Source organism: Phragmites australis, chromosome 3 (genome assembly GCF_958298935.1).
Source record: "Phragmites australis chromosome 3, lpPhrAust1.1, whole genome shotgun sequence".
Lineage (NCBI taxonomy): Eukaryota > Viridiplantae > Streptophyta > Magnoliopsida > Poales > Poaceae > Phragmites > Phragmites australis.
In genome coordinates, this window is record NC_084923.1 from 18,819,188 (window position 1) to 18,829,928 (window position 10,741).

A 10,741-nucleotide genomic window follows, 5' to 3' on the forward strand; every position below is an offset into this window, starting at 1 on the left:
TCGACAGGAGCGGCTTCGCGCTTTCTTCTCTTTTCTTTTCCCACCTGTCAAAGCGGGAAGAACTTGGCTGGTCGGCGGCGGGGCACTCGGGGCGCGGAGCATGCCACGCCCGGGCCTCCGTCGCCTTGGCGCACTTGTCGGCAAGTGCGAAGAGTTCCGCAGTGGTCTCGATTTCGTGCGTACCTAGCTTTTCGAGCATCCGCTCGTCGCGGACACCCTGCCGAAAGGCGACGATGACAGCGTGGGGGGCTATCCGCGGAATGGTGTTGCGGACCTGGCTAAAACGCTGAATGAAACGCCGCAGCGTCTCCCCCTCCTGCTGCTTGACGGCATGGAGGTCGCACTCCAAGCCGGGGCGCGTGAACGTGCCATGAAAATTGGCCACAAACTGGTGGCAGAGGTCATCCCAGGAGCTAATAGATCCTGGGGGTAAGTTCACGAGCCAAGAACGGGCAGAGCCCCTCAAGGCAACATGGAAATAATTTGCCATCACCTTTTCACTGCCTCCGGCTGCCTGGACGGCCGTAGTGTATATTTGGAGAAACTCGACAGGGTTGATGGACCCGTTGTACTTCTCCGGCAGCTCTGGGCGGAACTTAGAGGGCCATTTGACCCGACGGAGCTCGTTAGAGAAGGCACGACAGCCGATGCCGTAACCCATGGCGCGGGCGGTGCCCCTCAGTGGTGAACGCTGGCGAGCTGGGGAATCCTGGCGATCGTGGGCCGGAAAAGAGGAAGCTTGGTCCTCAGCCTCGGCCTCCTGCCGGGTCTCCCGCTGGCGCTCGAGAGTGACGCGCGCATCTTCGTGGCCCCTCCTCTCGTTGAGACGCAAGCAGAGGTCCTGGGCTTCGGACGCGGCCAGGGGGGTGGCGCTCTGCCTGGAGGCCCCCCGGCATGTTCGGACGTTGCCCGTTGATGGGCCGGTTCGGGTGGCGCCACGCTGGGTGGTGGCGCGAGAACTCCCGGCCAGCACCTGGCGGCGAGCAGTGCCGACCAGGGCAACGACTTCTTGGATCCACCGGCCTTCCGGGGTGTTCGGCGTTGCCTGGACGGGTGGATGCCTGAGGAGAGCGTGCGCCGCAAGCAGCGCACTCCCGGGGCCGGCCTCGCTGAAGGCGAGCCTACGTCGGAGAGGCACCCGGCACTGTCCAGAGGCGGACCTGGCGGACCACCGGCTGGGGGTCGGATGGTGCACCGGCGGCGGCGGCGGCGGCCCTGCTGGGCCCATCGCCCCGGTCCCCTTGGGAGGGGAAAGCCGCACGTGCAGATTGCGGCTGCTGCTGGGACGCAGCAGCGGCTTGGACCTCCTGTGCGACGGGCTGCATTTCCTTACTGGAAGTGGAGCCGGAACGCTGGAGGCGGTGTCCACCGGGCATTTTTTCCTGTGGAAGAAAGCAAACAAACAGATTCAGGGATGTTCCCCCCTACCTGGCGCGCCAGCTATCGGAGGATTAACTCCTGTCGCATGGATCCCGAGAGACCCCTTTTTAGAGATTCGGCCGGGGGGATGATCCTGAATAAGTTTGCCGGAGAAATAAATGGAAGTGGATGTAAATGCAACGGCCGGTGGTGGGGGATGATCGACCTAGTGCAAATGGAAGTAAATGCACCGGAGTTTAGACAGGTTCGGACCGCACAGAGGCGTAATACCCTACTCCTGTATGGATGTAATAACTGTCCTTGAGGAAATCTCTCAAGGATGCTGCTGGTTACAAGAATGTTTCTCTAACTAAGAGCGTGAGGCTCCTTGTTCTTGGGCAGGGACTGTGCCTTGGGTTGATCTATGGTTCGGTTCTTGGGGCTTCTGTGTTCGATGCTTGCAGTCTCTAGCTCGATTGCTTGTTGCTCATTTGGTCCTTATCCTTCGTTTTTCTTGGGTCGGGTTTTTTCTTTTCCTCCTGTGTGCCGACTCTTTTATGCACTCACCGGCTGTGACATGCCCCAAACGGGAAGGAGGGAGGCACAAGTTCCAAGACGCCATGACTGGGAAAGGCGTCATCATTTTCTCTGAGTGAAGTGACCGGGGGGTGGAAAACGCAGCGCACGCCCGGTCACCTGTCACCATAAACGCCCTAGCAACGGGCGCCGTAGGAAGGGCCCACCGGGCAGTCGCAGAGCAACCCGGCGTGCCCGCCCTGTCTTGTTCCTCTGCCACAGCAGGGCGGCAGACGAAAGGCCTTGATCCTAGCGATGTTTTCCCGAGATACGCCGGATGATACGGGACGGGACCCGTGCAATTTAATAGCCCCACGCCTCTGCCAAAACGTGGCAGGAACTGACACTGTGGCGGGAACAGTTGGGGATGTCAGGCCACGCACGCTCATTAAATGCGGCTTCGGACCTCTGACTGATTGACACCTCATCGGTGGGCCCCTCGGGGGCCTTTCTGGGTCGTCGGGGCACCGAGTGCTCGGGGGTACTATTCACGTCCCCAAGCACTCTCTCCCGAGAATGCCTATCCTTGTCCTCGGGGTACCGGGTGCTCGGGGGTACTGTTCACCTCCCCGAGCACTCCCTCCCGAGCACTCTTATACGAACCTTCGGGGCACCGAGTGCTCGGGGGCTGCCGCGTGCAGCCCCGAGCACTCTCTCCCGAGTACTCTTTGCGTGGAACCTTAGGGAACCGAGTGCTTGAGGGCTACTGCCCGCAACCCCGAGCACTCTCTCCCGGAACTTTTAGCTCTTCTGATCATCGGGGGACTAGGGTGCTCGGGGGTGACCGGGCACCTCCCCGAGCACTTTCTTCCCGGTACTTAGACTCTACGGATCATCGGGGAACTGGGGTGCCCGAGGACCAGTGACTGTGGCCCCAAACACCTTCTCCCGTAACTTGGACTTTCCTCACCCCGCAGGAGGGACCTCGCGGGATGGTGACACATGGCGGACGGCTGGCCTGGCCTCGGGACTCAGGGACCCCCGGTTCCCGATACACCGACAGTTACGTTGTTAAACGCCTTGTATTTTCACACACACACACACACACACACATATTTGGACTCATATATTTCTCATATATATATGAGTGGGAATTGTTTGAAGGTAGTTAAATGGCCCAAAGCCATTTAGAAAGGAGAAGAGAAAGAAAAAGGGGAAACGGGGTAAAGAAAGAAGACTTTTAGCATTGGGTAGAGGCGCCACTTAAAGCTATCGTTCATTCACTCCTCTTCACCAAATCGAGAGAGAGAGAGAGAGAGAGAGGAGACCACCTCGACCACCACGACGGCCGGAGATCGACGGAGATGGCTTCCCCGAGCTTCCCGAAGACTTCCCTATGCTCCTCCCCACCATCTTTCTCACTGGAGAAGCTTCCTGTGTCTTCTTCCACCCCTAGGCTGGTTAGAGCATCTCGGAGTCGATCTCCACATTGGAGTTTCCCCGAAGCCGATCAACCATCTAGAAAGCTTTTGTACACCAAGGTGAAGCTCCCCAACCCATTTCCCCTCATTTTCTCTAAATTTCCCCACTCCACATAGCCTTAGTATCGAGCTCCACCTAGCCATAGACGTCAATCCATAAGACCCTATGCATGTTGCTCAAACCACCCAAAATACAATCCCTAATCTTGTAGAGTATTTTGGTACCACCTTTGGTCAAAAGCATCACCGGAGCCTTCGCCAGTGACCTCACTGAGGTGTCGGTTTTGGCCGAGATGGGGCACTATCACTAGAAAGTTTCCATATTCCTAGTTACGTATTGTCAGGCCCAGCGGCCTGACCGCCACTAGGGCCGGTCTGACAGCCAGGTTGTGACTTGGCTGATCAAACTTCCAGTCAAACTCCATAGTCAGAAGTCAAACCACCACTAGAGCCGGTATGACTGCCAAAGGTCTGGTCTGACAGCCAGGTTTACTCAGTACTTAATTCCTCTCTGTTCGACCCTCACGGTCTTATCGCCAGCCACCAAGAACACAACAAACTTAGTTTATCCCATGTGATGTTTATATCTTTTCTAGCCCAATCATTTTAATGTTCTTTTACAAATGTTTTGATAATCATGCATCATAAATATTACTTTATGATATTTTATCATGCTTATTGTGATGCATTTTTCCTCTCTTTTAGTGATTGACGAACTAGAGAGTGACATGTTTTCTTGAGAAGAGTTTTGTGGTTGACCTTGATTGTGAAGCAGAGCACCAAGGCAAGCATATATTATATTTCTCATATATTTTGGTGGATTGTTGGTCAATCTATTAGATATTGCTATGTGTCCCCTATTCATGTTTAGCTAGTTGATGTCAGGAATCGGGTAGAATCTATCTTGTTGCATTTATCCCTATCTTGTTATTGTTGATCCCAATCCTTGTAACTTGAGGATAACCATGATAAGGTCTAACTTAAAATTTATCTGAAATGCGCAGCAGTGCATAGGTCATCTGCAGAAGTCAACCGATGGAACGTTCCATCGTTTGTGAGCTATAGAGTTAATTACTTTTGTGATGATAATGATGCTGGGATGAAGAGTTGGTGAGAATGAGACAATATATGGGTGGTGCTAGGGGTAGGTCAGGAAAGGAACCTGGATACCATATACCGCTTGCATCGTTTATGCATCGATCGTTGGTGCCATTGGTTTAATCACATTTCCATACTACCACATATCTAAATAGGGTAAGGATGAACGAGAGTGTTTGTAGAGGTACCCGAGGTTCCTCCAGGAGTAGACCTTGGTGGCCTCCGCATACTCAGGCATGGGAATAATGGTTCGGGGTGGGTACGTGAATGGTTGTTACATGAATCATCACTTGCAACTGATGAGTTGTATGGAGGGTGGTCCCGAATCACATTTCAGTACTACCACATATTTGAATAGGGTAAGGATGAGCGAGAGGGCTTGTAGAGGCACCCGAGGTTGCTCCAAGAGTAGACCTAGGTGGACTCCGCATACTCGGACATATGAACGAAGGTTCAGGGTGGGTGAATGGTTGTCACATGAATCATCGCTTGCAACTGACAGGTTGTATGGAGGGTGGTATCGTGTCGTATGGGTAAAGATGTACTCCTTTGCAGGGTGTAAGATCAATTCAGATTGCCACGCTCTCGATCATGAGTACGCTTATGTCCATTCGTATCAGTCGTAGAGTTCCAATCGTGGCCGTATGTGGTGTGTTGGGAAGTGTCTAGTGAAGGTTTATATCGAGGAGAGTATGTTCATATGCCAGCTATGATTATGTTCTTGTGGTTAGGCTAGGATAGTCCAAGAGTTAGGATATGCATGTGCTCACATATTTAAGTTATAAGTTCAATTGCCTTTCACATAATTCAATTTAACCTTGTAGTCTATTCCTTGCTAATTCATCTAAATACATTATCTTTGGAGTAGAGTATATATATACCCACATGTGTAAGTCTTGCGAGTGCCTTCATACTCATCGTGCTTTGTTGATTATTTTGTAGGTGAAGTTAGGTTCCTGCTACTTGTAACACCCTGATTTTTCAATTTTTTTAAATTTTCCTAGAATTAACTAGGGTTTAAACAAATAGAATAGGATAAAACCTATCTTCTACAAACCAAATCCAAATTTGATTTAGGTTATATTTTGTTCGAATGCATTCATGCTGGAGATAGACATGTAGGGTTTTTGTTTTGTTTTGTTTGTTTTAATGTTGCTTTAGAAATTGAATAAAAGTTAGAAAAGGGAGTAGAATTCAGAATAGAAAATAAAGAAAACCCCTAACCCAAGCCCAACCCTTTCTTCCTCTCTTTTTCTTCCCTAGCCCGGCCCCCACTTCTCTCTTTCAGCCTTAGCCTGAGCCGACCTGTCACCGCTGCCTCCCTCCCACTCAGCCTAGCCGGCCCAAGCGCGCTTGCTCATCCTAGCCGACTGAGCCATAGCCCGCACCCCGCACGCCTGCCGCTTCTCTGCTGAAGACGCCCACCCCAAACCCACCTTCACCGAGCTGCCGACATGTGGACCCCACATGTTAGGCCCGTCTCCTATCGCCAGTCGGATTCTGACTTCACCCGAGCCTCGCCGACCATCAAATCTCGCTCAAATTCGTGCTCAAATCGAAGGGGAAAATCTTCTAGAAGCTTGTCTCATGATCCCCTTTATCTCTTGCCGCCTTATCCCTAAGAGTCGCATTTAAACAAGGAAAATCGAGCTTAGATTGTGCCCATCACCGCCGAACCCCAATCAAACTCGTCCCGGCCTACCCGAGCCTCCCTACCTATATATGCACACTAGCGAAAATAGCCCCATTAGGCTATGATTGTGATTTTGATGATTAATGACAACATAGTCATTGGGACTAACATGTTTATCAAGTATATGCTTTAGTAGGTCTCATGGATGCAACAAAAGAGAAGTCGTCGAAACCGGAACAAAGAGAGGAATGAATTAGACTTGTTACATGAATTTTGATGTGATCAAATGGAATGGATTTCTGTATAATCTTGTATAGCTCTTCACAAGCTTTCCATAGAGCCAAAGATCATCAAAATCGGAGTTTGGAGCGAAAAGTTATGCCCAAAATACATAATGCTGTTATGCTGAAATTTGTCTGACTGAATAGTCCGGTGCTCACATAAAAATTAGTCTGGTGCTACATACGATAATCTGGTGAGTACAATGAAAAATAGTTCGGTGTTCATAGAAAATTTGAAGCGGAATCTTTTGCCTCACCGGATTATCCGGTGTTCACAAAATGAACACACCGGACTATTATTTCCATAGAGCTCCAAAATGAAGATATGCACATAGGATAATCCGGTGCATTTGTCCGGTGTTCAATAAGTTATCACATGACAATCCGGTGTTCATAGATGAGTCTGAGTGGGTTCCAACGGCTAGTTTCTTCTGCTATACTCACCGGATGATCTGGTGTTCACAAAATGAACACACCTGACTATTATTTTCAGAGAGCATCAAAATAAACATATACATATAGGATAATCTGTTGCATTTGTCCGGTGTTCAGTAAGTTATCACAGGACAATTCGGTGTTCACAGAGGCTTGAATGGGGTTCCAACGGCTAGTTTTTGAGAGTGTACTCACCGGATGATCCGGTGTTAGTACTACTGTTCTCACCGGATCATCCGGCGTTACCAACTTTTTAGAGCCGTTGGGTTAATAGCTAGTGCGCGAGTTTAAGGATATAAATACCCCTCCACTCAGTTATTTGAGCGTGCTGAAGTCCAGAGAAGTTCATATACACTTGAGAAGACATTCAAGTCACCAAAGTGCTTAAAGTGATCATCCAAGGCGATAAGCACAAGATTAGTGAGTGGTTAGTGGATCAAGGAGTGATCCAACAGTGTACCTCTTGGTATGCCGGCACCGTGGAGTCTTGATGACTCGGTGACAAGCTTGTTGACCCTCCGACTTGGTGTGGAGCGGTGGCGAGGCGATTGTGCTGGGACGCAGAGGCCCTTGCCTTTGTGGCTCAAGCTCCGAAGTGATCACGACGGCGAGAAACCGGAAGAGAGACTAGTGGTGAGACCTTTCTTTGGTAGCTTGGTGGCTCATCTGGGTGGAGGCCTTGTCTTTGTGACTTGATGGCTCATAGGCTGTGACTGGTGCCGACCGAGAGCATATCCTTTGTGAAGCTCCAACGTGAACTAAGGGTGGTATTTATGCCATCGATACCACGAAAAAAATCCTTATGCCGAGTTTGCTCTCTCTACTTTATTTACGTTTCCGCATTACTTACTTGCAGTTTACCTTCTTAGATAGGTTGCAAGCGCTTTGATCGGTAGAGTAGACACACTAGATAAACTTAGAGTATATTTAGATAGAAATTGATATAGGTTTATCTTTTGTTGTTTTTGGAACCGAAATAGTTTTAAGTGTCATAATTTACCCCCCTCTTAGGATGTCACCGATCCTTTCACGCACCCCTATACCCTTCCCGAAGCACCACACAACCTTTCCCAACTTCCCGATGAGTTCCCGAAGTCGTAGTGCCGTCTCCGCAAAGCTTTGTCGCCCGTCGCCGAGTTTCTCTGATGCTCCGCCGCCCCCACCAACGTCGTAGCCGTGTTGCCCAAGCCCTGTGCCCCTGTTCCGCCGCTCGCCGGAGCCCCACACCTGTTGGATCCTGATTCCAGCGAGAGTCCAGCCATCCGCCGCTGTGTCCAAGCTACCGCCACCCTCTAGTCCACAATGAGCCCCATGAGCCGAGTCTACCTCTCCCCTGTCTACTCGCATATGCACCCGGTCCATGAGCTGAGACCATTGGATCTAGATCCAATGGCCTAGATCAATCCGTGAATTATTATTTTGTTTTTCTTTTAAAAATAATCTTTAATCTTTTGGGCAATAAACCCTCTACTGATGCAATAATTCAAGGATTTCAATAATAAAAATAATCCGTTATTCTCTAAAATTCATGTAATTTTGCAGAAAAGCCTTTGTTTAGTAAAACCATCATAACTTTTTCGCCGTAGCTCCGTTTTAAGTGATTCTTGTGCTGCTAGATTCTTTCTCTGAGCTCTATCTTTTGAGATAAGTTTTTGTCTTGTTGTTCTTTTATTTTGTGCTCTGTTCTTAGTGTTTTTTATATTTGTGTGCTTTGCCGGTAATCATGCGATTAGATGTCAACGCCCAGGATCATTCTGAGGGACATCAAGACCAGGAGCTAGAGTACACTGAGCGGCAACAAGGAGAAGGCAAAGTGTTCTTGATCATTTTGAACCTATGTTTTTAAATATTTTGATTTACAAAACTACATGCAATGTTTGTCAACTACACTTTACCCACATGTCATGATTACTTATTTTGCCCATGTCGATCACTTCACTTTCGAGGTGTGCGACTAGAAAATCATCACAAAACCTTTACAAAGCCCCTCTCAATATGTGTATACCTGCTAAGGTTTTACCATCACATGAATACACTTTATCAAGGGAATCCCCTTCTTGCGGCTTATGGAACCTCTGGAAGTACACCCTTCCATTTCATATAACCAAATAGTCTATACCACACTGAGAGTAAAGCAAATTAATTAGCTAAGCCCATCCCATACCAGATTTATGGTTGTACTGTTAACTTGGAAAGATCGCTCCATGAATCGGTCCTTAGATTTGAGCAAGGCTATCACAAATCCAACAGTACAACATGTACCAGTCTCATCCAAACCACTTGCTCAAATTCTAATTCCATGTTGATACAAAAATTATACCATCATCTTTTATCATAGTTGCATAAGATCATTATCATATTTAATCGAGCTATTATCATTATCACCATCCCAAAGTAAGGCTAATCATCATCTACCCTTCCATAATCAAAACCATAACCATGACAACAAGGATGATAAGCAAAAAATAGGGTAAAGCCTAACTTCTGGGATTCCCGACAATATTATTAGCATGCATGTTTGTAAAATAAAATATTTTAAAAACTAGAATCAATATGGTCAATAACAAAACTTGCCTTCATAATACTTAGTTGGGTCTTTAAAATTTTGATCCTGGAGTCCTTCTAGCTCCTCCAGAATATTGGCATCCACTCACAAACATAAGAGAAAAGCAAAAAAAATAAACACCAAGCTCAAAAAAGAACCAAATAACATGCAACAAACATCATAACATAAAAGTTAGATTTTTTTCTAGAAATTTTGGCAAAGAATGGATCAATTTAGAGCTACGATTGACAAGTTACAACTTTCAAAAGATTAAAATAGGACAAACATTAACTACAGGTGAAACTATATGATTAGGAATTTTTCTAGAATTTTTTGGAGCAATCTATGATTTTCTACGATTTTTTTTGGAATTTATTAGCATTTATTTGAATTATTAAACTAGATGAAACATTAAAAGAATTAATAAACATTATTAAAATTATTTTCAAAATTTATCCTATTTTTTAGAATTATTTTTGTAATGAAAACTTTTTATTACGCAATATATAATATATATAGCGTCAACACAGAAATAAATCAAAAAGAAAAAAAGCTGACTAGGTTTGGTAACATGGCTGTCACATCAGCCCTAGGCTAATGTGGCCACTGAGCTAGCAGTTAGCGTGGGCGGCATCGTGGCATGCTATTGGGATTGCCACATATGCATAAAGGTCGAGTGGCTCGACACATGCGCGAAAAATGATGACATGGCTGGCTGTCATGGATCAACTGACGTGACAAGACTCATTAAATTGAGATCGTTAATGTACCACCTGATGGCTCAGATTTAAAAGATTGAAGGGGTACGCGACTATCTAATCATGTTCATAGGAGATGTATCAGATGCTGATTGACTTACCCCTCTGCTTCGACGCGAAGAACAACGACGCTCCCTTCTCCGTGGTGGTGCTTCGTCAGAGGACCACCAAAACCGCACTGTGTTGCACAATGTTCTCCAATGAGCAACAGAAGAGGACTACTTGCTCACTGTGATTCCGTTTTGGGCACACGTGAACGTCAGCAAGATGCGCCTTTGGTATGCATATGTATATATATACCTATATATACACATATATATACACACTTCTTTAGGTTTTTATTTATCTTGCCTTTTATTTTCCTTGCGCTTCTCGAGCCGTGCAACCATGGCGTCCTTCCCCCTCCGAGCTACAGACACAAACCAAGCGATACATTAGACCAGCCTCAAATAGAGGCAGGCCTCGAGGAGATTCTAGTGGGAGTCAACAGTACGAACCTAATCATAACTTGTGGATTCTAGAGCGCAACGGTGCTGTCTTTAATGCCCCAACAAGGACGCCGAGGTCGAAGGAGCCTGGCCCTTGCTCGAGGGGCCTGGACCAGTGGAGGTAGTAAAAGCGATTGGGGGCAGGTG